This window comes from Bactrocera tryoni, chromosome 2, assembly GCF_016617805.1.
Source record: "Bactrocera tryoni isolate S06 chromosome 2, CSIRO_BtryS06_freeze2, whole genome shotgun sequence".
Taxonomy (NCBI): Eukaryota; Metazoa; Arthropoda; class Insecta; order Diptera; family Tephritidae; genus Bactrocera; species Bactrocera tryoni.
This window is the reverse complement of record NC_052500.1, coordinates 63,324,054-63,351,577: the sequence shown is the minus strand read 5'-3', so window position 1 is coordinate 63,351,577 and position 27,524 is coordinate 63,324,054. Positions and strand designations below refer to the sequence as shown.

General features: G+C 31.7%; 1 long non-coding RNA gene across 1 annotated transcript in view; it reads right to left on the bottom strand.

Moving 5' to 3' along the window:
• LOC120768478 overlaps positions 1-14,414 on the bottom strand; it is a 50,223-nt gene extending 35,809 nt beyond the window's left edge. Inside the window, exons 1-2 of the long non-coding RNA XR_005704765.1 lie at positions 14,078-14,414; positions 5,788-6,524 (exon numbers count right to left, since the gene is read on the bottom strand). This is a non-coding gene — a long non-coding RNA (uncharacterized LOC120768478). The remainder of the gene's footprint in view (positions 1-5,787; positions 6,525-14,077) is intronic.
• Positions 14,415-27,524: the final 13,110 nt, after the last annotated feature.

Genomic DNA, 27,524 nt, shown 5'->3' with positions numbered 1-27,524 from the left:
TAATGATGTTCTGTAAAAGCGTGAGTTTTAGTGAAACTGTGACATTGGTGAAAGCTCGAGCTTTTTTAAATCAGTATCAAAAAAAGTTTTCAATGCTACAAAGCATCAATGTATTAAAACAGACTACGTTGTTGGTGCTTCGATAAAAGCCATACAGTATGTGAAACTACAGCTTTAATGAGGCAAAATGATTTTGACGACCGAAACTTATCAAAAACAAAAAAAATTGTTAACTTCGGCTGCATTGAAACTATAATACTCTTCACAGGAGCATTTATTACAGCAAACAAAAGTATAAAATGTTGTCTATCTTGATTTTAATCAAGAAATAAAGAATTTGTTCAGAGATGGTAATGTGGCCTTGGACAATAATCCATATGAATCTTTATGAAGATAATTTGTAAAAAAAACAAAGTTTTCCATATAAGATTTTGATTCAGTTCGTATGGCAGCTATATGTTATAAGGGGCCGACTTGAATTACACTCGTAAAAACTGTTTTTGTCACATGAACTTTGTTATGATTTTCATTTATGTTGGTGTACCACCATTAAAAATATATAACAGTTTTGTTTCTGTCATATCCAGTTTTCTTGTGACAGCTACATATTCATTTCTGATCTCATATACGTTTCTTTATTTACATAACTGCACTTAGTCGACTGTGTAACTATTGTGTTTGCTAAATTACATTTTATTTACATTAGTTAGATCGTAAATATGCCACGAAAGTGTTTGAACAACCGTGACAATTTTTGTTATGTGTGTGTGGAGAATTAACTTTTACATCTCAGCGTCGAAATTTCACATCACTAATTGAACAGTGCTATTTAGACTATTCTGGTTTTCCTGTGGGGAATCAAGTCGAATCCTGGGTTCCACATAATTTTTATGTAACGTGTGTGAGGCTCCTTTTAGGTTGGGCTAAACAAGATCCTAGACATTTGTCATTTGTTATACCAATGATTTGGACGGAACCAAAGGATCATGTAAGTGATTGTTATTTTTGTTTGACTCAAACAAAAGGTATTACTACCACATCCAAACATACTATCCAGTATCCAAACTTGTCTTCGGCCAAGAGACCGTAGGATAGTGCCGAACTGCCTGTGCCGATGCCTCCAAATCGATCAAAAAGTGAGAATTCTAGTCCGAAAGATGGAGATGGATTTTTATATCTAAAAGAGAAATTCCCTAAACTCAGCGAGGCGAAAATCAAAGAGGGAATATTTGTAGGCCCACAAATACGGCAATTGCTGAAGGATAAGAGCTTTGAAGAAAAACTGAATGATCAGGAAAAACTCGCCTGGAAATGTTTTGTGATTTTCTAGGTAACCATAAAGCGGAAAATTACAAAGATTTAATAAATGAACTTATGATATCATTTAAAGCTTTGGGGTGTAATATGTCCTTGAAAATACATATGCTAGACACTCATTTGGATTTCACCGGCTTTGCTGTGAGTGACGAACAAGGTGAGAGGTTCCATCAAGACATTTCCTTAATAGAGAAGCGTTATCAAGGGAAATGGAGTCCAGGAATGCTAGCAGACTATTGTTGGAGACTTAAAAGGGACCTACCGGAAGCCAAATATTCAAGAAAATCATAAGTATCTATTAGATATTAGGAAATAATTCTGTGAGTGTGGCTGAATTTTGTACTTTTTACGAAAATATATGTTTTGATGTCACAAGAAAACATGATGTGTACATTTTTTTTATTGATATATTATAATTTGGCGGCCCTAGTATATTCAAAATTTGATATAAATTTTCACGTGACAAAAAAAAATTACAAATTTGTTGACCAGTGTTATTATTCGGAGATTGTTCCTTTACTTTAAGCAATAATCCATGTCAAATTTCGTAAAATATCTTGTCAAATAAAATAATGTTCCATACAAGGACTTGATTATGATAGATCAGTTTGTATGATAACTATATGCTAAGTTTGTCCAGTAACGACGACTTCTTGTAAAGAAATGGACATGTGCAAAAATTCCTCTAATGTTATAGTTTTGAGACTATAAAGTGAGATATAGAGTTTAGTACACAGAGTTTTAGTGCATAAAATTTTGACCTAACCTTTGACGCTCTAATTTTTCTAAATATGCATTACTTATTCATAATTCATAAAATCATTATAATTTCACTAAGAGCTAAAGACCACCTATATTGATAAAGCATCAAGGTGGATTGGGACACCCTGTATTTAAATATAATTTTGCGTTAATTTTGGACCACCCTTTACAAGAGTTATTACCGTTAAAACATTTTCTACTTTTGTGAATTCTTCTGTTTTATTTAAAACAAAATTTCTACCTCCTAAAAAATACCCTTTATATATGCATTCACTTGCTCTTATATCTACATTGTACATTGTATGCGCACACGGATAAAAAACGACATAAGTATGTATAGCACACATCCAGTACGGATGTTCTCAAGTATGTTAATCGTATTCTTGTTATCAGCAAAAAGTACCAAGAAAGCAAAAGTCAGACTTAGAAAACCTCATTTCGCGTTCAAGTGATAAAAGTAGCACTTATGCTTAGCGAATAAACAGAGTATGAGTTTTGATGATATTACAGAAATACAAGTGTCTATAGTATAGTATGTAATAAACATCATATAATATAATAGACATATGTATTTCAACTAAATATGTATATTATAAATAATCTGGCGGTTATTACACTTGTGAAGGTCGCTCAAGCTTTATATTTCTATAATATCCGTAATAACCAAAAATATATAAAAACACGTTAAATCTCGAAACAAAAGCTGCTACTAAAATATTTGAAACAATATTCCTATTCACTTAAGACTCTAAAATCGTAGTACTAGATGGATAGAAATATTTGACCCCGAACTATATTAAGCTCTATTGTGCCCTCTCCTTTGATACAATGAATCACTTAAGTCCAGCACACTGATAAATTTTTATACCTTTTCGGATACATACATCAAAGGTTTACACAAAAGACAAAACTCATGTCAAGTAGGTGCTTTTTGCGTCTCCAGTGCCCAGTGTAATACCAGAAATTGTCAGAATTTGTCCCTCAGGAGCATTACGCTCTTGAGATTAGACTGTAACCACCCACTAGCCTCTCACTTTTCCTGGTGGTGCACCTTCTTTAACGGTGTGAGAACCAAAGCAATGCAAGGTTTCGGTTCTACTAATTTGGCCCCGAAACACTTGCGCCAACGATCACTCATTGTAAAAATTATCGAATGCACTTTATGTATTTAAGAAATATAAGTATATAGCAAACACTAATGATTATTTTCATGTGACATTTGGAACAGATGTCATTGACAGTTATACTAACCTAGAACAGAAATATTTGAAATGAAATGTGAAATTTAAAATAAAGAGTCTTACTACACAGTAGTATTTCTAAGCATCGACTTCTGCTGTGAAAATGTCCGGTAAACCAGCAGTTCTAATATCAAGGAAACGAAAGTTGGAAAAATTGCCGCAAAAGCTTTCGGGTTATAAAACTTTATATTGGGTATATTCGCCTTCTGTTGGAGATCTACTCAAACTACAGTTGTTTCGATGGTGGCGCTCCTTGTAATTTTCTGTAACTACGTCTATACTAACTCCAGCAGTTAAACTTCAGGCGCTTTTTTACTAAGTTTCTTTAAATTGGCATTTCAGAGATTAGCATTAAGCGTGTTTAAAGGAACAATTCGGAATTAAAAATAAAACAATACAGATAAAAGTGATTGTCATCGATAAAAGGCCGTAATTCATAACTGCATTGTGCTCTGCATATAAAAATGGTTCGAGAAGTCATTCGCGAAACGGCATCGAAACATGCTATAAGGTTACAAAATCGTGTAAACGCTGAAGTCCTACAACCAGGAGAGACTAAAAATAGCGGTCGGAGACTAGAAAGAACAAAGTTTCATGACCTAATCATAACATTATTACGTTTCAATAAAAAAAAACAATAAAACTGATAACTTCGATATGTTTGTTCATTGCCAAGATTTGTATGCTTCCAAACATCCAAATTCGATGTACTTTGGGTCAACTATGAAAGCAATCAATGTGGTTTTTTTTATCGAAACAATTAAATCCACATTTCAGGGTGAAAATTGCATCTTATTGGGACAATTAGCGCTCGAAATCTCATCGCTACGTTCAAAACTATCCAAAAATAACATTACGATCAAAGTCGTACTCATGCTGAATCTGCTTGATGATTCTATGAGTACATTCCCAAAATATCCAATTCTTAATCTTATTCTATAAGATTCTATAAACGAACTCATATTTGGAACTAAATCTTTCCATAACAGCTTTAGAAATACATTAAATAGCTGGAAGATAATTATAAGGTCACTCAGAAATAAAAAAATTGACAAAATGATGAAAGAATACACCGGGAGAAATTTCCATGATCAAAGTCTATTGGCGTGGTGTCAAAGTACTGAATCGTTCAGTCAATCTGAAATACTGGCGACCTATGGTTCCACAGACTTTTGATACTTATACTTAGGGTACCGCTCACCGATCCAAACAGGAGTAGATCGCCGGAACAACAACTCTAGGCAGGATAAAATCGGGTTATGTGAATTTAAGGTTTTACTTTTCTATCAACAAAAAAAAACATAAATTTGAGAGAGCATAAAGTAAATAGATGAGCTTTACTGAAAGCCTGTGCTTTAGGGAAACTTCAATTTTAGCGAAAGCTAGAGCTTTTACAGGAAAAAACTCAAAATCAAAATAAAATTCGGTCGTTTTAACACTCAGTATACAGAAGAGCCTACATTAAGCAGGCACTCACGCTATACGCCGCTTTCAATAACAAAAAATAATAAATTTAGGAGTGAATAATGATGTTTTGTGTAAGCTCGAGCTTTTACAGAAAAAATCTCAGAATCGGCATAAAACTCTGACGTTTTAAAGAATCAGTATACTAAAAAAGTCTAACTTAAAGAGGCACTCACACTTTACGGTCACTTTCCGACAATAGCAAAAAAAGTTTAGAAGGATATGCAGTGAACAGTGATATTTTGTAAAAGCGTGAGTTTTAGTGAAACTGTGGCTTTAGTGAAAGCTCGATTTTTTACTGAAGACATTTTAGAATCAATAAAAACTTTCTGACGTTATGAAGCATCAATGTACTAAAACAGCTTGAATTTTTACGACAAAAAGCTCGGAATCAATAAAAATATCTGTCTTTATAAAGAATCAGTATGCTGAAAGAGTCTGCATTAAGGCTAGATGTACCAGAACTATGGATATCCAACATTAATAAATTTATTACTCACTGAGCTATACTAAAAGAGAAGGCATTTATAAAATAAAGCTTAGAACCAATAAAAAATTTCTGACAAACTTTGTTAGAACTCCAGATTTTGTTTTTCTTCATACACCAAAATAATAATAATAATTCGCTTCGAAAGCTTTTTGAAAATGACAAAAAGTGAAGAAATCACATTAGGTTGAAACCCTTTGTAAATGGAGGAAGAAAAATAATTTACGCGCGATCTGAAGTCGGGAAGAGAAAGGTGAGACGTCGAATTTTTAAGAAGTGAAAACGGTTTCTCTTAATTTGCGACAAAGCTACGATTCCTATGAGAAGAAGTTACGGCGCAAAGTTGTAGGTAATGAATAGATATATTAATTTTGTACTGCTTTAACATAACCTTCAAATTTATGCAAAAAATTCAAAAAAGTAAGATTTTCGGTTTTGTTTAAAACTTTCAGCTTTACTTTACAGAAAATTGTAAGAATTTTTGTGTTTCCAAAAAAATATAATTATTTTACTTACATAAAAATGCAACTCCACTATATGCAATAGTAAGAAAAATTCCATTCCAAGGCGCTGAAGTTAAAATGTGTTAGCTCTTCACTTGTTGATAAATTTTTAAAATGATTACGATTTAATTTTTTTTGCACACTTTTCTCACAATTATGCAATTCATTAATTACTTTTACAATACACAGTGTTGCCAATGGTTAAACAATTTGATTTTGGTATTTTTTTCGCAAGTTTCGCGAGCTGCGCGTGTCATTGATATTTTTAGTAAAAATATTTTCTTATTTTACATATGTAAATATGAAAAGACAACGTGTTGCGTTGTAAAACATGCGCGTGTTTGTTGTTGTATGTACATACATATATCAACACCACATAGCTACTGATTTTTTAGCGCACAAAACAAAGCACAACAACACCAAAAACACTTGACATGTAAATATGTTTGTAAGCATGGACTTTTATGCGCACTTTATATAAAAACATAAATATATATGTACATACGTTCATATGTATATATGTACATATGCCTAGACTTTTACTAGCTGGGTTTGCGGTCACTTTTTTGTTTGTTGTTGTTTATTTTCTTGCTTTTTTTCACTGCTTATAAATATTACAGGGCACAGTGAGCGAATTCATTCACTTCTATTTTCTCGCTCACTTTGACGATTTATCATACACATATTGTATGTATGTTGTACGCTGGCTTGGTTTTGAGCATGAAAGCGGTGTTTGGACTTGTAAAATGCCTATAAAGAAATTGGAAGTGTTATGTAAGTAACTTGGTATGAACTTGTTTAATTAAATATATTGTTTTGGTTGTTGTTGTTGCAATGTTAGTTACAGAATTGGAGATTTTGTGGACTTTTGATAAATAAATGGCTATTCTAATTATTTTTATGAATTTTAAATTTTTTTAAATTACTAGTCTTTTTTAATTTTGTAAAATATTATTTAAAAAAATATTTTTTTTTAATTAGCGATTATTTTTTTATATTTTAATATTTCTTTTAGGAATTTTTTATTTATTTTTTAATTAATAAGAAAATCATCAATTAAAGGCCACTAAGTTAGGTTAAGTTAAAAATCTGAGTCGATTAAAAAATTAATTTTTTAATATTTTTCAATTGTCATTTTCTCGAAATCGTATTAAGAAATGCAACCCTGCTTTTTAGTATTACCGCCAATAAGTTATTATATGCAGAGAAACTAGTTAGTCATCACTTCAAAGCCGCTAAGTTAGGTTAGGTCAAAAGGCCGAGTTTGTTATAATCGCCAACAGAGATCTCCCTTGAACAACCTTGAACGCCCTTGTATTGTGATATCTCGACAAAACGCCTAGAAACAAATTTCTTGCGGCGCCTATCAGTTTCGGCTATCTCTTCTCGTTCTCCAAGAGTATGACTGAGCGGATTTTTTAACCTCAAGCTTGCAAAAGTGCTTAGATCTCATCTTTCTCCATACCATAAAAAGCATTCAACATTCAACAAAATTATAATCTAATGATTAATTAGAAAAATATTTAAGTAGAGCAGATCTTTTGGCGCCCACTGTAGACTAATTAACAACATAGTACTTTTAATTTCTAACTCCAACGAAAGGAAGAATTTGTACATCTTGAAACCAGCATAAATTCGACCAATAATGTAAGTCTGGAGATCAAGCTCAGAACTCTTTCCAACAGGTGCTACTTTGGGATTGTTAGGTATTTAAAAGCAAATCCCCTTCTCGACGAAGAAAAATTACGCTCTATAAGTCTCTCATTATTCCCGTCCTATTATAAGGCGTAGAAACGTGGACGATAACGACACGAGACGAGAAAACCGATTGGACCTTATCAGTGTGGCTTCAGACCTGGAAAATCAACAACCGACCAGATATTCACCATGCGCCAAATCCTGGAAAAGACCCGTGAAAGAAGAATCGACACACACCACCTCTTCGTCGATTTCAAAGCTGCTTTCGACAGCACGAAAAGGAGCTGCCTTTATGCCGTGATGTCTGAATTCGGTATCCCCGCAAAACTAATACGGCTGTGTAAGCTGACGTTGAGCAACAACAAAAGCTCCGTCAGAATCGGGAAGGACCTCTCCGAGCCGTTCGATACTAAACGAGGTTTCGGACAAGGCGATTCCCTATCGTGCGACTTCTTCAACCTGCTTCTGGAGAAAATAGTTCGAGCTGCAGAACTAAACAGAGAAGGTACCATCTTCTATAAGAGTGTACAGCTGCTGGCGTATGCCGATGATATTGATATCAACAACACCCGAAGCACGTTAAATGGGTCTGGCAGTGAAGGCGAAAGGTCTGGCAACGAGGGCAAGACCTGGTCATCAAACAAACAGTCGTCGCACTCGCGACTTGGCTCTCACGTCACTGTTGACAGTCATAACTTTGAAGTTGTAGATAATTTCGTCTATTTAGGAACCAGTATTAACACCACCAACAATGTCAGCCTGGAAATCCAACGCAGGATTGCTCTTGCCAACAGGTGCTACTTCGGACTGAGTAGGCAATTGAAAAGTAAAGTCCTCTCTCGACGAACAAAAGCCAAACTCTATTCATAATTTCCGTCCTGCTGTATGGTGCAGAGGCTTGGACGATGACAGCTACCGATGAGTCGACGTTACGAGTTTTCGAGAGAAAAGTTCTGCGAAAGATCTATGGTCCTTTGCGCATTGGCCACAGCGAATATCGCGTTCGATGGAACGATGAGCTGTACGAGATATACGACGACATTGACATAGTTCAGCGAATTAAAAGACAGCGGCTACGCTGGCTAGGTCATGTTGTCCGGATGGACGAAAACACTGCAGCTCTGACAGTATTCGACGCGATACCCGCCGGGGGAAGCAGAGGAAGAGGAAGACCTCCACTCCGTTGGAAGGAGCAAGTGGAGAAGGACCTGGCTTCGCTTGGAATATCCAATTGGCGCCACGTAGCGAAAAGAAGAAACAACTGGCGCGCTGTTGTTAACTCGGCTATAATCGCCTAAGCGGTGTCTACGCCAATTAAGAAGAAGAATAACTTTATCGCTTAAATTCTTAATTTTTTTTTTTATATTATGCTTTAACTGATTAATTGAATTATCGAAGTGCTGCTATATTCGCTGCGTTATTATTAGATAACGCACCTTTATTTATATAAATATTGTTTATTTTGACACTGATAGCTCGGTTTCTTTTGATATTTTGAAAGGCACTCATAAAAATAGTAGCAATTGGATAATACCGATAAACAGATTTATGAGCATTTAATTGCCGCATCTTATCTTTAATTCGTAGAACCAAAAAGAAAGTATAAATGGAAAAGCCAACTTTCAAAACGAAGAAACAAAAAGCTAGGGAGACGACCAGAGTATTATAATTAACTTAGAAACAAGCAAAAAGAACAAAAAGTCTAATCGTCTATTGGGTGAGTGATGACCTTTACTAATATCGAGATACACGTTTGAAAAGCTTAGAAGATAACATAAACTTGGAAATTTGCATTCTCCTCAAGAAGAAAAAAATTATGAAACTCGATACACATATTTTTTGGCTTCATAAAAAGGTTGGTGTTGCAAATGGGGGGAATCGAACCTAGCCACGCTCACAAAATACCAGTAATATAAAATCCATAAAGAGCTATATTTAAGCTCGACCTTACCATGATATGCCATCTCACGTAAATTGTCGAAATCGGATCATAACTTTTCAAACACCCAGATACCGAAACTGTGTCTATGGCTAACTTGTCACCGAAAATATCGGTCAATCTGTGAGATTCAAAGAGAATAAGGATACGTGCTGTATCGACGTAATCAGACCATAGAGAGAATGAGCTTTGATAAGTGGAATTTGCTGGGCCTTCAAAGTGGTCATTAGAGTCATGCGGGGCTCATTGCACGCTGGACATATATGTACATATTTAGTATGTGGAGGTCCATTCTGAATAAGTAACCTGTTACAGTGTCCAGAACGAAATTGGGTAAATACTTCCCCTAGATCACTACACCAAATGTAAAGGTTTTCAAACATCCGGTTGACTTTATACCATAAATGTCGATCAACGCTAATAATGATAATTATCACCAAGCACTAAATTCCATAAGATCTTAAAATTAGCGAAGAAAAGTTTTGGCCATTTCATGGGCTTTTCAAGAATTAATTGAAGTAAAAGCTCTAAAATATGTAGATCTAGATGAAGAGTCATACAACCACTACACTTTTTGTTGTTCTAAATTTCAAAATGAATACTGATTTCAATTTTCAACATTTATTACGGTTATTTCAAATTGCACTTTTTGGTTTTTTTGGTTTGTATTCATTATTATTATTTTTAACATTATAATTATTTTTTTTTAATTTTAATTATTATTATTACTTTTTAATTCTTGTTATTATTTTTTAATTCTTATTATTATTTTTAAATTTTTATTGCTGTTTTTTAATTTTTAATCGAGACACACTTTCGGCACCCAGCACACTTTGCGCCACCAACACGCTCCACTCCGCTAAGAAATAATTGATGAAACCAATTTGCAACGCTTTTTGCAAAAATATTTCCAAATTGTCAAACAGTAGCAAATGCGTTAAATTAGCATCACGAATTTTTATTGCTTGCGTCAATACAAATATGTACATTTATTTATATTAAAAACAAAAAAAATCACGAATTTTTGCCACTTGCCCGGTTTTTTGCTATTGGATTTCTAAAAAACAAACTCCAAGCACAATAGGCGAATTTCAAGCGAAGGCTGCTTTGAACAAACGAACGAACATCTTGAAAATAAACAAATGTCGCGGTGAGCTCTAACGGCTGCGTGTTTATTGTTGGTGTGCTGCTTGATTTTATTGTTACTGTATTTACTGCAACATGTTTCTCTTGTGACTCTTGCGAATGCATGCATAACAGTCACATACATATGCTGCTTGAACAGTGTATGTTATAGGAGTTAAGAGTGAATGTTAAAGGAGTTAACAGCGAATGTTAAGCAATTAGCAGTGAATTTTAATGAAACATGTTTACAGTAACAAGCTCCGCTAGAAAATTACATTAACAGCGTAATGTTAAAATGCTTACAGGGTATACGGCATGTGTAATGCAACTTGTATTTGCTTTTCTTATTAGAAAGCCACCAAATGCCGCTAATTGTACATAAACATATTGACAGCGTTCAAAAGAATTAAGCAGAAATCGTGTTTTGGGCGCATTTTGTACATTTTAAGTAATAAACATTTTTTTATAGACACAAAAGTGAACACAACTGCATATGTATGTACATATACTATATATATATATTTTATAATTTCTTTTAGTTTGCCGCAAAATGCCGCATGCATGTGATTTTGTGACTCAAAATTGCTTGCAAAAAATGTGCAAATTTAGTGCAGAGAGCGCGAGCATGACCATGCGTTGAGTAAATAAGCGCGTTAACTGTTAAAAATTTCTCTCGCTATTGCACAATTGTCAGATTTTAAAGCAGAGTACGAAAGTCTTGTCTGCTCTTAAGTTTAGTTTTCTTTATGCTTTGTTTTGCTGCACGATACTTATTATTTGGTTAAACATTTCATTGTTGTTAACATTAATTTGAATTTATTTTTATTGACAGTTAATTTAGCATGCTTTCTTTGCAACTAATCAATTACTCTTTGCAGACACAAATATACACAAACGATTGTGTGTCACTAAGTAAATAAATTAAAAACTGGTTTTCTAATTGAAAAGCATATGTTATGCCAAATTCATGTGAGACGATAAATTTGCGCATTCTTTTGGCTTAGATTAATATCATAACGAAATCAAGAAATTTCTGTGTTGTCTTTTCATCTTTGTTTCTTCTAGTTAAGTGCCGAAAATAGTCAAAAAAAAAAAGAAGAAACATTAACTTCCGTTATAGCTGTATATACACGTTGTGAAATTTTGTTATTTTCTTTCCAAAAAGCGGCTCATTTGCCTAAACTGACGTTATCGGACTGCTATAGCATATCAGGGTATTGTAAGCTGTTTTATTTTTATGTTCGCATCTGTATAAACGATTTTTCAGATCGGACCAGTACAACATCTAACTGCCATACAAACTGAACTATAAAAATCAACTTCTTGTATGGAAACTTTTTTTATTTGTAAAGGGTATTATAGCAGTTGTGCAACTGAGGTTAAGTTTTTCTTATTTTCTCTTATGGAATAAACAACATTAAATATTTTTTCAAAATTATTAATTGCAAATATTCGTTTCGTTATTTAAGCAGATATGTCTCTATAAAAAGTAGTTATTTCAAGAAATATTGTGAATAATTTAAAAAACGATGCTCCGTAAGTTTTTAATAAAACAATGCTTTTGAATTTAATAGTTAAAAACATATAATTTATGAAAAATATATGAATTGTTTTATTATTATCTGCCGAAATTTTAACACAAGCTGTGAAAGCTTTCAATAATGTAGGATTATTGCTTAAGTCACATGCTTATATATTCTTTTATTTATTAATTATTTTTCATATTATTTTTTATCAGATTTAATTTTATTTTCTTTGATTAGATACCACTCACTCGACATCTCCTTTCGATTAAATTTACATTGTATAGCATTTTATTTATTTATTAATTTTATATTTTTTTTAGTCATACCACCATAGCTCATTCTTATTATATTTCAATATATGTATGTGACCTGGTCAACGGAAAGGGGGCTTAGGTGTCAAAAAAATTAATGAGATAACGAGAAACTGACGAAACGAGTTGTTTATTTTTAACAGCTGTTTCCCAGAAAACTAGTTTTCGCACGTTAGCTCCCTTTTCGTAGACCAGGTCACATATGTATGTATATCGAAACATACAAAAAAAATGTTTGTTTCAATTCTATTTGCTTTTTGGTTTTTTTATATATATATTTTTAAGTCAAACTTTTTCTAAGTCTCTGTGGTAGCTTAACAGTTAAATCGCGGCTTAAATGTTATTTTAATACTTTTTACGTTTTTTTTTTAAGTGAAACTTTATTCGAATCACAGGGTTTTGTATTCAACTATTTTGAAAAAAAAATTATTGAAAATATTTAAAATTCTTTAAAAATTTAATTCTTTGGACGCAAAACCTTGTGCACAAGACTTGAAAATTTTCAGTATTTGAGGTTAATGAATAACACAGCTTATATATTATTGTATTCATTCATTAGTCTTTATTTTATGTTTTTATCTTATTTATTTTTTATATTTTATAATAAAATAATAGATTAATGCAATCGTCCTCCTTGACGAATTATTGCAAAAATCACAGCTTTAATGTTATTTTATTTAATTATGGCATTAGTCTTCATTTTATGTTCTATTAATTTTTGTTTTGTTTAGTTTTTAGATTTTACTTGATTTTTTAATGAAAATTAATAGAATCTTTCTTTCTGCAAAATTAGTGTAAAATTCGCGGCCAAATTTTATTTAATCATTATTTTTATTTTCTATTTTTAAAGTGAACCTTTTTTTTATTTATTTCTTCATTTTCATTTTTCTACTATTTTTTTTTTAATTTTCCATTTTTTTTTTTATTTTTGGACAAATATAATTTTCCCCCGCATACGCGAAATTTGATTTCCTCTCACAAAATTATAATTATAATGAAATAAATTTGAAAGAAACATGCAACCGAATTAAAAAATGTGCGAGTAAAAACAAATAGCGTTAAAGAATTCACTAAATTATGTTTGTAGAGCACACACACCGCTAGTGCAAAAAATCCGCTCGTCCATAAACTGCAAAATATCTGCGAAAACATCAATATTTTGCACGGAAACACACAACTTTTTCTCGGCCAATCGCCAATTTATTTATATGTATGTACATATGTATGTTGTTTTCTTTTCCTTTCCTTTCAGCTTTCTGCTGCCGCTGCTGTTGCTGTTGCTCTACAGCTGCGGTGGCACTCTGCGCAAACAGCTGATTTCAATTTATTATGCTATGTTTGCCTTGCCGCACCTACTTGCTGTTGTTTTTGCAGCAACAACTAAACGAAAACGAAATAACACAATATTATTTTGCTCGCTCCACGTTCGCACAAGCGCTTCTACCAGACCAACGACGAGACAGTGAGGCAACAGCGAATTCGCCAGCAGCGGCGGCAATGGCGCTAGCGCTACTTCCTTGACACAAAATAACACAGCATCAACGAATTTCAAGCGATTTTCGCATAAAACTCGTAAGCCAAAAAAAGTCTAAATTTTCTGCACTTTCCTAACTTGGCAAGAAAACACAACACAAACGCTAGATCCTTGCAGCAACAAACAACCACAAGTAATTGCAAAAAAGGCACACAGAAATAATAAACAACCTGATTTTCGCCTATAAATTTATGCCGTGTTGTTATTGCAGCTTTTACACATGTACGTACGTGTTTTGGCTTCACCCACTCGCTCGCTCGCTTGTTGTGTGACTTGATTTTTTGGTGTGTGTTTTAACTTTTATTACAATTTCCATCAATTTCTAATCATTTGTTGTTTACACACTAAATACGCACTACACTTTTTTGATTACATTCAATTATGTTTACTTTTTATTACGAACTAATAATATCTATGAAAATATTAAACTTTTACTACACAGCGACACGTTTTGTTGTTGCATGACCCAATACGCAACGGGAAACACTCGCGACCGTATGACCAATATCGTTGAAAATCCGTCTAAAACTGAATTCCAAGCAAATTCGGACGCAACATATTAATGTCAGTCCACGCTGCTCTCAGCGCTTCGCTATGTCGTTATGTTTGTTCACTGTTATATGCATATCTAGTTAACATACTCGCCTGCATGTACATGTTTGTGTGTATATTGGATAAACAACAAATGAATGGAGAAACAAACAAATTCTCACAACACTTTGCCATATGACATTCGCAGCTCAGCACTTAACACTTGTGAGCGTAATTTTTAACAGCATGTGACGCTGTCAAGTGACTGCATTATGGCGACTGCTGTTGAGCGTCGAATGCCAATTGGCATGGCTCTCTACAGTTGCATTCAGTTGCTCTCGCTCTCATATGTAAAGGGGCTAGTACATTTGTTTACGAATTATATCGTGCTCACTTGGTGTTTTATTACAGAGCGGCATATAGCGCATCTGTGTGCGTAATTCACTTGTACTTTTAGTTAGAAAGAGATAAGTATTGTGCTTTGTTATTAACTGTCAGCTGAAGTTTAATGGTGCGCTAATGCAACACTAGTAGAATGTGACAGTTAAGAGTGGTGGCGAGTTTTAGGCATCACTGTAGCTTTGTATTATGTTTACATTTGAAAAAATAAAAAGTAAGAATAAATAAATTAACAAAATTTAAATATAATTAAAGTTAAAATTAAAGCAAAATTAAAACCATAAAAAATTAAAAAAAATAGTAAAATAAAAAGGAAGAATAACAAAAATGAATTAAAATGAAAAAAAAAATAATAATAAATAAATTTAAAAATATATTTAATATAAAAATATCAAATAAAGTGAAATAAAAAAAAGGTAACAAAAATAAATAAAGACATAATTAAAAAAAATTAAATTAACTTAAAAAATGTGTTTAAAGCCAATTTCGAAAAGTATAATTCAATCCTGTTTTTGAAAATTATTAAAAAATATTTTTTGAAAATTATTAAAAAATAATTTTGAAAATTATTAAAAAATATTTTTTGAAAATTATTAAAAAAAAATTTTTAAAATTATTAAAAATATTTTTTGAAAATTATTTTAGAATTATTCATGCTTTAACGAAACAACAACTTGTTTAATTGAGTTGAAGAAAGAGATCAGTATCGTCACTGCTTCTTCCACTTGTTTACTCCACCACAGACACAGTCCACCACTAAGTCTTTTACCACCGACTGTCGTTTTGAAACCCTTTTCACTGCAGTCACCATTCATACTTACAACACGACCAAAAATTCTGCTTAGGACTTTTCTATCAAACGCTCACAAAAGCTCGGGTACTGACAGTGGCTTGTAGAGTCTTAATTTTGTATGTCTAAATTCTATATCTCTCAACAACCACACCAAGTACCTTGGGGCAGTCTTAGCAAACTGATGTGGAAGCACAACGTGGAAGAAAGAGTAAGGAAATTCAGCAATGCATTATATGCGTGCAGGCAGATGATTGACACAACTCTCCCTCTCTCATGCACTGCTGCACCTATTCTGCTTACGGTATATGTCGGACAGGCGTACAAAAATGCACCTACCGGAAGCCAATAGAAAGAGTTCAGGGGCTCGCTGCGCTGTGCATAACGGGAGCTTTAAGAACAATTCCAACAGCGGCTCTTGAACTGGTACTAAACCTGCCGCCTATGGACCTCTTTGCTGAAAACTCCGCAGCAAAATCGTCGGTACGACTACTGGCTGCAGGAGAATTTCAGGCATAGCTCGATGGGTAATGGCGGTTTGGCAAACACCGTCTACATGATCCCATTTTTCAACTGGGAAAGAAGGTTCAAAAAGAGGGTTGACGTTAAGGTTGGGTACGCGCAACACTCTAAACTGTCCATAGTAAGGCATAAGGCTATCTTTTAAGTTTGCCGCATCACTGCAGTATATTTCAAGCTAAGGTCTTTGTCTTTGCTATTGCGAATGCCGCGGAGCTGACCTCTAATGCTTCTGCTGGCAAATTTCTCGTACCGCATATCGGCCAGAAGTGTCTTGGGAACCAGGGCAACAGTGTAAAGTGGATATTGCTAGCAACTTTACTTCTACTGGGTGCCTGACCTTAATGGCATCGAGGGAAATGAAATAGTTGACAAGATTGCCAAGAATGGTGTACGACTAGCACCAAGGAACGTGATCAATATGCATTGTCTATACGACGATCTGAACACAAGAATGGTAAAGAAAATCAAAACTGCGCTGCGTAGCATAACTGCTGAGAATTTCTGGATAATCCCCCAATTTGCTACACTCTCCAGCATGATACTGATTAAATTTTCCGTTTCTATTGGGCCAAAAGGTCTTCTACGGCGGTAAGTTCTCGTTGCAATCGCACACATCCAAAAAATGTGTGTTCAGCGTCGTCTTCTGTCGCGTCACTATATAGGCATGACGGCTCTTTGACTTTATTCTGAGTAGATTAGTTGTGTAAAAGTCGACTTCTCCGAATTTACGGCTTGCCCATAGGTTTAGATCTTTTATTAGACTGGCCGTCCATCTGCCGCGACTTTCATTCTTCCAACTTCATTGCCATGTTGTCATTGCATCTTTCTTTATTTGTTATATTGCACTCTTTTTATTTTCGGATGTTTTCTTTAGCTCCTACAGCTTTTTCCTTTCGTATGCCAGAAGACCAATTTGGGACATTACTCATAACTAATATTGCCTCACTTGACACTGTTCGATTGGCTGATGCAACTCTGAGAGCTGCAGTGCGGTGCGTCGACATTAGGAGCTTTCTCTTCCCTTGTCTGGAACCCACTATGTTGGCAATTAGTCTGTTAAGTTGGGAGGTGATTTTCGTTAAGAAACGATTTTTTTCTGTGGCTTACTGGATTTATACTCAGAAAGTTAGTGTGGGGTCCAGCCTTTCGCCAGGTAGTTTACTGATTTTTGTGCCCTAAGAATATCCATAGTCGTTTGTAAACTTATGTGCTTATTTTTTAGCAGTAGTAGCTTTGTTTTTTCCATATCATGACCTCATTTAGTTTTCTTCGCACTCCTTCTGTGTCTCGTGCTGTAATTACTGCTGCAATGTCGTCCACGTAGCCAATTAAGCATGATTCGACTGTCATTTCGAGTTTTAGCATATCGTGGATCCTTGTGCTGCTCTTGAGGTGACAGCAAAATAGTCGGTGATTTTAATACTTTTTTAGAGAGCGTCGATCATATCCACCCATTTAGCGCTGTTGAAGGCTTTTCAGACTCTTAAAGTTACCAGCAACATTTATTTTGTATTTATGACATCTACATATGCTGTTTTATAGCATCAAAAGTTGATCTGCCGAGAGTTATCCAGGTTGATAGGCTCTTCGAGACTGGACTTAAGTAGCCTTTCATAGCATGGCAAGTTGGGATCTCCTTTTCCTTTACTGATCAGCACCAACCGTTGTTTTTTCCAGGGTTTAGAGAATATTCCGGCTTCGAGGTAGGCGTTGTACATTTTCAATAGTAATGCCGGCCGCTCTGCAGCGATTATTTTCAGGATTTCTGCTGGGATCCCATCCGGGCCGGGTGATTTGTTGATCTTGACCTTGCCAATGGCTAGTTGCAGCTCTTCGAGGGTGAACTGGTGGATTTGCGGAAGCCTTAGAGTCTATTGATCACTAGCCCTTTTTTCGTGTGTGAGGAGGAGTGAATTTAGTGGATTTTGGCAGCGTTTAAATCTGGTGACTTTGTTCGTACACCGAGTTTCTTCTGTACTATTTTAATAATATTTAATATTCTCGCGTAGTTCCTTCCATTTTTTCTTTTTGCTATCATAGATGGCATGCTTCTGCTTCTTTTTTGCTGCAATGTATTGCTCGGCTTCTTGGAATGCGGCTCTTCTACCCCTTTATCTCGTGTAGGATCTGCGAATGCGGAGGCATGTGCGTCTGAGCTATCATGCTTTGTGTTTGCTGAGCGAAGCCTTGGGCAATAATTTTTGGCTATATATTAAACATCGTGTGCTCGACAGATTTCCTTGCAGTTTTGGGGGAATTGCTAGATGAATTCTGGCTGTCTATTGTGGACATTAATTTCGAAGAGTTTAGTTTCGAAATGTTCCACTTTCGTTTTCCAGTATTTTTTTCTGTGCTGATTATCGTTTGTTCGTAAAAGAAATGTACTGATGATTGCTGCCAGTGTAATCTTCTAGAACTTTCCATTTCTTTATTGACCATGGTGATAGGGAAATGTCTAGTGTGGTTTTCTTGCATCCTGGCCTTCTAAACGTTATTGCATTTCCCATATTGAGCACTATTAGACCAAGCCCCGCAGTCATTTCAAGAATGCGCTTTCCTCTCGAGTCCGTGCTTGGCATACCTCATTCTAAGGCTTTCGAGCTGAGGTGATACGGCTTTCGAATTTAGGTCGCCGGCCGTTATTAGTTGATCTTCTATAGACCTCGCTGTGTCCTCAATATTATCGAGCTTTTCTTGGAATTCCTGTATGTTATCGCTTGCTGTAGAAAGGTCGCATTGAGTCCAGACAAAACCGTAGTCGTACAACCTTTGTTTACAGTGATGGTGTTACTGCCTGGTGGTAACCATATAGCTGCGGTCTATCTTCTAGCCAAGTACATCTATCTTTCTCTTTGTATTGCTCGCTTATGAACATTTTGTGGAGCCCGGGATATGGTCCACTTTCTCGTGTTTAGCTTCTTCGCAAAGGCTCTCTTTCAATTTGTGACCTGACCGCATTTTATGCCTTTCGGGCCCTTTGCAATCTCAGGTTAAGTGCCCCGGCCCAAAGCAGCTAAAGTCTCTTTTGGGGTTTTCTTTGGGTCGCAACTTACAGTTAACCCAACCAATTTAAATGCATGCCTATCGCATCAATAAGTCAGCTTTATCCTGATCGAACGTTATGTATGCCCCAAGAAAGCTGAACCAGGTCATGATACGGACGCAAGCATGGCTCGACACACACAACCTCCAGCTCGCTGCGGAGAAAACAGAGCTACTACCGCTAACAAAAAAGCACATACCTCTCGAGATAAGCATGCACACGACTTCGGATACTCTTAGGACACAAAAAGCAGTAAACACCTAGGCGTAAGACTAGACCCCAGACTAACCTTCTGGGTACAAATCCAGCACGCCGCAGGTAAGGCAGCGAAGATCACTTTTCAACTGGGCCGATTAATGGCTTACATAGGAGGCCCCAGCCAAGAAAAGAGAAAACTCTTAATGTCGACGACAATCAGCGTCCCGATATACGGAGCATAAATCTGGGCAGACGCGCTTAAAAAGGAAAACCGGAGTGAGGCAGTGGCCAGAGTGTACCACACCGCAGCCCTCAGAGTTGCATCAGCCTACAGAGCAGTATCAGGCGACGCAATATTAGTTATAAGCGGCAATTCTCCAATCGTCCTTCTAGCATATGAAAGGAAAAAGCTGTGGGTGCTAAAGGAATCACCCGGCAATAACAAGAGCGCACAACCCAGCTGTTATCCAGCCACGGATACTTCAAAAGTACCTCTACAGAATAGGAAAAGTCGAAGAGCCATGACGGCTCTCCAACGACGCGACAGAAGACGACGCTGAACACACATTCTTTGAATTTGAGCGCTGGCAAGGAGAACGCACTGCCGTAAAAAACCTGGTCGGCCCAATAAACGCTGACAATTTAATCAGCGTCATGTTGGAGAGCGAAGCAAAGGGGGATTATCCAGAAATACGCAGCACACTCTTGCTACGCATCAAAAAGCGGGACCTAGGCGCAGGTGTGCAGATGTAAATCTCTCAATGAGAAAAATGGAACGCCTCCCTGAAGTAATGCAAACGCGGTCCCAGGGTGGGCGACGGTTCCTTAGAGGGTTCTTAGTGACCTGCAATTGGCGCATACCGCTGCTGTGACAATAGGACCGATGATGCGGAAGGCATTTTCCACCCCCTCACCGGCCAAAAAAACGATACCTGCTCTCTTGTGTTGGCTGCTGTTAAGTTTATCGTCGAGTCGAGATGGGGCCCTTCTTTTACAGCCCCTGCTACTTCCTCTTTTTCTGTAATTTGTTTTGAAATAATTTATGTTATAAATATTGCTATCAATATAACCTCAAAACTCTTAGGGAAAAGCACAGTTTTTTATTCAATTGTATTAAAGTATAAAATTTGTATTTTATTAAACTATTTTAGTTTTTTTTAGTTCATACAAAAGTTAAACACACAGAAAATTAGCATTTAACACACAAACACCATGTACATACATATTTTGAGAATAAATTATACTGCTATGTATATACTTATATACAAATTTATGTCTACATATTTTGTCTATGTTAATACTACAACGCTGAGCTACAAATCAACAGACATATTTACATACATTTAGGTCCAGGTATACCCAATCATTTAGTATATTTTGTAAAATTTTCCAAATTTTTCCAGTTGGGGATATTTTCGTTTTTGTTTGTAAATAGATCGCAAAATATATAATTGTATACATATATGCAAGTATTTATGTATATGTATATATATGTTATATAACATATATGTATATATTATGTGTTACTTTTATAGTTATTTGGAAGAGGCAAAAATACGTCACAAAATAAAGTAGTCGGTCTTAATGGGTATATAAAATCGGAACATATATCCATATATAGTAATTGTGGCGATTTCTTTTGGCAATACAGCAAGTTAGAAATAGACTTACGAATATATATATATACTATTTACATAATTTTTTATTAAAAAAAACTTTTCTTTAAAATTAAGTTTTAAAAGTAATTTTCTATTATTATAATTTATAATATTTTTTCATATTATTATTTTTCGTTTTTAATATTTTCTATATTTTTCCTTACTGTTTCCTTAGTTCTCAAGTGAAAAGGCACATTTCATTTATTTTCACTATTTTCTAACACATTGTACGACATCCACTAAAGCTGAAGGAACCAAATACACGGATCAATTTACTAAGCAATGTAAGTCTGCTATTTATAAAGCTTAAACTAGTTACTTTTCTTACATTACTAGTTCATGCTTAAACTTCAAATAACTTTGACTAATATACTAGTATAATAATTTGGCCCTTCATCCTGTTTCTTCAACCAACGACTTGATATATGTACTTAAGGAAGTCGTTGATCCATCCAAGCAATCTGTGGTATGGTAATAGAGAGTTTTAGGCAATTCGAAAACTCTTCCAAGACCCAGCGTATTTTTGCGAAACCCTTTCCCTATCTTGCATAAATATTTTAGTTTACTTCACTTTCTCTAACTGATTTGAATCCATGACCGAGCAATGATTGACTGAAAACTAATATCCGTACCTCTTGGCTATGATGTTCCTTCAAACGTTTCAGAAGAACTTTATCGGGAAACAACCAACTTCTAATTCAAAACTAATTCTCGTTAAAAGAATTTTTAATAGATTTGACAATCAGATATAAATACCGGCCATTTCAGAGCTCGAAGATTTGGCAGTCTGAAAACAAATGACCTCCAAGATAGTTCATAATAGTTTTAGCGATCAAATAATGAAATAATAATAATCCCGAACGGATTTAAATATTGTGAAGGATTGCCATTGTGGCAATTAATCAAACTGATTACTGTCAAATATTGACAGAAGTTTAAGACGTGTTCGGACTAAGTTCGCCCAACAGTCGGCTCTACTTAACCTGAACGGATTTATGCCTTATGAAGGATTGTCATTGTGGCAATCAATTAAATTCATTACTGTTCAAACAACTTTGGCCGGAACTTAAAAAATCAGAGACCACTATTGTCTATTTCAGGAGTAGAGCTCGAAGTACTTGGTTTTTACGTTTTATCAAACAGACAATGCTTTGAATGCTTTGTTTTCCAGGCCATTGTGATAAAAGTATGCTTCACACTTAAGATTTATATGACCTAATTTTAAGATATTTTTAAAGCAAATACAGCTAACAATCGGTTCGGATTTATACTTTGTCAGGACTTGTCATTGTGGAAATCAATTTAGATTCAAAATTTATTCCGTTAAAACAATTCTAGCCAGATTTTAAGAACTCGAAAGACAACTACCGAACATGTTAAGGGAAGATTTCGTAGTGTTTGATAAACGTTTGACCTACGAGATGTCCTACAAGTTTTATCAAGCAGCCAATGCTATGATATCTGCTTAAATTGTTTAGTTCTCAGATCTTTGGGAAAAAGTTGTGTTCACTTTTAGGATTTATGTGACGAAAGCTTAAGTGGTTTTCAAAGCAGTTCCGCTAACAGTTGGGTGTACTTAACCGGAATGGTCGCAGGTTTATACGCGATCAAGGATTTTCGTTGTGGAATCACGTCCCTGCCATATGTCACCTCCAAATAATCATTAGCTTTTAGTGTACGCTTGATTTTCTGAAGTACATAAAGTGCATTCGCTGATTTTTACGATGAGTGAAATAATTCAACAAAGAAGTTCCTTAAATTTTGTGTGCGGAATCAAGTTTCTGTTGCCGAAACGTTCAGAATGTTGGAAAATGCCTTCGGTGATAATTGTTTGTCGGAAAAAAAGTGACAATCAGTTTTTTTAATTACAAAAAAAAAGCATTGAAATGAAATTTAAAACTTAATTGCATTTTATATAATTTTGAACGAGATTTTTTTCGAAAAAATTTCATAAAATAATATTTAAAAAAATAATTATAAATTAAAAATAAAATGAAAATTTTCTCTTTTGTTTGATTAAATTTTTTATATTATTTTTATTTTATTTTATAAACTTAAAATAAAAAAAATTAATAAAAAATATAAGTTCATAATTTAAAATATTAGGTTGCAAAAAAAAAAAAATAAATCAATTGTAATAATCCCTCTTTTATCCAGAAGTACAGTGTATAAGTAATACATAACAAATAAAGAAAACACTGCAAATTAATTTAAAAAAATATTGCATTGACATCATTTATTCAGATATTTTTTTGTAATTAAATTAATAAAAATTATAATAAATTTTTAGCAAAAAATTATTTCACTATTCAATGAATCTTTATTGTAACAATGCGCAACATTGTAAATTAATTACATTTTATTCACTATGTAAAAATTAACACTAAATAAAGTAAAATTTTTTAATGAATAACTCATTTTAAAAATATGTGTATATATGTATGTATGTATACAAGTATATGGAAATAAATTTATGTATGTAAATAATAGTTTTCAACGCTCCACATTTCACACGCTTTCTCACTAACTAACAGGCGCTCACTACACATTTCCTTAAGTGAATAATACAAAAAAATTAAATTAATTAAACACTATTTAAAATTAATTTTAAATACTTCAATTAGCAGCAATAAATCGTATTGTTTTGTGCTTAAGATAAATGATAAATTAAAAATATGTTTTTTTATAAAAACTATAAAGTTTTATAAAATATAATAAAAATATTTTTTTATAAAATTTATAATATTTCTTTAATTTTTATATTTTTTATAAGAATTTTCTTAACTTTTTTTTGAAAATATTTTTTTTTAATGTTTATATGCATGTACATAAAACTTAAGGCAACGAAATACTTGCGTAAACAAATTTACTAAACATTAACTTTTTTAATTCTCTATTTTCTATTAAAAAAAATAATAATAATTAAAATAATATGTGCTTCTTTAGTATGATATGCAGTTATTTATTTTTTATTATAAACATTTTTATAGAACTTTTATCATTTTTGAATTAAAAATGCATGGTTATAAATTTTTAAGTTAAAAAACAACAAGTTGTTAATCAATAAAAAAAAGTAATTTAAAAATTTTTAAATTTTGGTAATTCCATTAATTATAAATTAATTCAATTAATTTAAAATTAATTGAAATTTATAAAAAAATTAATTAATTTTTAATTACATTGATTCATTAACTTAATTAATGAAAAATTAATTCGAATTTATTTAATAAAATACTTTTAATTTCATTAATTCAATTGATTTAATTTAATTCAATTAATATTAAATTTTTCATTAATTTTTTTAAATTAAATTAAATTAATTAATAATTATGAATCAATTCAAATAATTACAAATTAATTAAAAATGAATTCAAATTTATTTAAAAAATACTTGTAATTTCATTAATTCAATTGCTTTACTTTAATTCAATGAATTAAATTTTTCACATATTTTTTTTAATCAAAAGTATAACATTTAATAATTGTGAATCAATTCAAATAATTACAAATTAGTTAAAAATGAATTCAAATATATTTCATAAAAATTAATTCGTTGTCAATTTCATGAATTCAGATAAATAAAATTAATTAAATTTTTCATTAATTGCATTAATTTTCATTTCAAAAAATTGAATTAATTAGATATTTGAATGAATCAATAAAATTAAAAGTTTATTAAATTTTCATAAATTTTTTTAATCAAAAGTATAATATTTAATAATTGTGAACCAAATCAAATAATTACAAATTAATGAAAAATCAATTCAAATTTATTTCATAAAAATTAATTAGTTGTCAATTTCATGAATTCAGTTAAATAAAATTAATTAAATTTTTCATTAATTGCATTAATTTTTATTTAAAATTTAAAAAAAAACTCAATTGATTAAATATTTGAATGAATCAATAAAATTAAAAGTTAATCAAATTTTTCATTAATTTTTTTAATCAAAAGTATAATATTTAATAATTGTGAATCAATTCAAATAATTACAAATTAACTAAAAATGAATTCAAATTTATTTCATAAAAATTAATTAGTTTTCAATTTCATGTATTCAGTTAAATAAAATTAATTAAATTTTTCATTAATTGCATTAATTTTCAATTAAAAAAGTTCAATTAATTAGAAATTTGAATGAATCAATAAAATTAAAAGTTAATTAAATTTTCATTAATGTTTTTAATTAAAATTATAATCTTTAATAATTATGAATTAATTCAAATAATTACAAATTAATTAAAAATGAATTCAAATTTATTTAATAACAATTAATTAGTTTTCAATTTCATGTATTCAGTTAAATAAAATTAATTAAATTTTTCATTAATTGAATTAATTTTCATTTCATAATGAATGAATCAATAAAATTAAAAGTTAATTAAATTTTCATTATTTTTTTTAAATTAATATTAGAATCTTTAATAATTATGAATTAATTCAAATTATTTCAAATTATTTAAAAATGAATTCAAATTTATTTAATAAAAATTAATTACATTTTTCATTAATTTTTTTTTAATAAGAAGTGTCAAGTTTTTAATTTTTTTATTATTTTAGTTTATTGATTAAAAACATTTTAATCTTTTTATGAATTGAAAATTTTAATTAAAAAAACATTATTTAATATAAAGATCGGAATATTAATTTTTTTAATTTTAAATTTTAATTGTTATTTTAAATTAAATTAATTTTTAATTTTTTTATTAAAAATATCGAATTTAAAATTTTTATAATTATTTTAGTTAACTGATTAACAATATTTTGTTTTTATAAATTAAAAATATTTTCCTAATAAAAGAAAATTATTTAATAATATATTATTTAACTGTTAAAAAATTTATTTAACAAAGTATGATTTAATTGAAAAAAATATTTCTTTCATATTAAAAATATATTAAATTTTTTATTTATTTTTTAATATAAAATTGATTTTTTTCAGTATATTTTATTTTTCTCTTTATTTCACCTGGTTTTATTGCTAAGTTTTTACTTCACAGGATACTAAATAAAAGTCCAAATATAATGTACCAAATTAAAAAAATACATATATAGTACATGTATGTATGTATGTATGTATGAATTTGAATAAAAAAAATTGTTTCGAAAAATTATATTTTTTTATAAGTTTATGCAAAATTAATAAATTTAAACACTTTTATATAAATTAAAAATTTCAGTATAATTTGAAAAAATCAAAATATTTTTTTAATTAAAATTAATTTTGTAATCCTTTTTAGCAAAAGCTTTTGTAATTTTAAGAGTGTTTTCAGAGAATCGGATTAGGTGGGATATTCGCTGTAAACAAATGTGTGTGGCGGCTTGTTGTGGCATATTTCGGTATACACATTTAAATAGTTTTTAATCCTGTTACAGGATTTACACCGTTAACGGTAAATTATATTCTAACGAAAGTCACATATTTGTAATAAAACAGTTGGCGTAAAAAATTTAACATAACTTAATTAACTTAAATTAAATTAAAGGCAAAATCTTGAATACGAAGTGCGCTTGCAACGAACCGTTATGCAACCATATTAAATTATAGCTATGCATGCGCATATTTTCGTTTATTTAATTTCTAAAGCATTAAAATTGCAACACATTTCGCTAAGGCAATGAGAAAGAAATAAAAAGCAAAAACAACTTAAGTGAACATATATATATTTTAAATATTTGCTTAAAAGAATCACTGGTTGCTGCTGGTGCTAGCAGTTTAATAATAACTGACTTTAACAGACAGAAATAAGATTTTTCTAAGGTTTGGAAATCTCGCAAATATTTTTTTTTAATTTTTTTGTTATATTAATTTTTTTTTTATACATTTATATCAAAATATAGTTTTTTTTTGTTTAAAATTATGTTGTTTATAAACGTTTTTATTAAATAAAAAACTTTTAAAAATAAAATATTAAACAAATATGATAAAATTTGTAAGTTACTTTAAAGATATTGAAGTACTCTGTTAAATTATTAATGTGTAATGAGAATTTACTGCGCCTTTTCACATCGATTTGACTTTTTTTTTTAAATAAATTTTCTGTTTTGTTTGTTTGAAATTAGCAAAAAAATATTTGAAATAATTAAAAATTTAAATTTACGGATTTCTAAAGTTAAGTAAGAAAATATTTTAAAAAGAGATAATAAAATTATAAATTTTAATTACAGACAGCTAAAAAAAATAGATACTGAAAATTTAAAACCAAAAAATTTCCTAAAAATAAATTACGAAAAATTAATGAAACTATATATTTCAAACACAGAAAGCTAAAAAATACATACCAAATATTAAAAGCAACAAACGTTTAAAACTTTCAATATTAAAAGTTTACTAAATATTAAAAAAATTTAAAAAAACAATTTTTTCTAAACTTAAAAAACCCAAATTTAAATAAAAAGAAAACCAAAAACTAAAATGAAATTATATATTTTATTTAGAGATAGCAAAAAAGTAAATATCAAAAATTAAAAATAA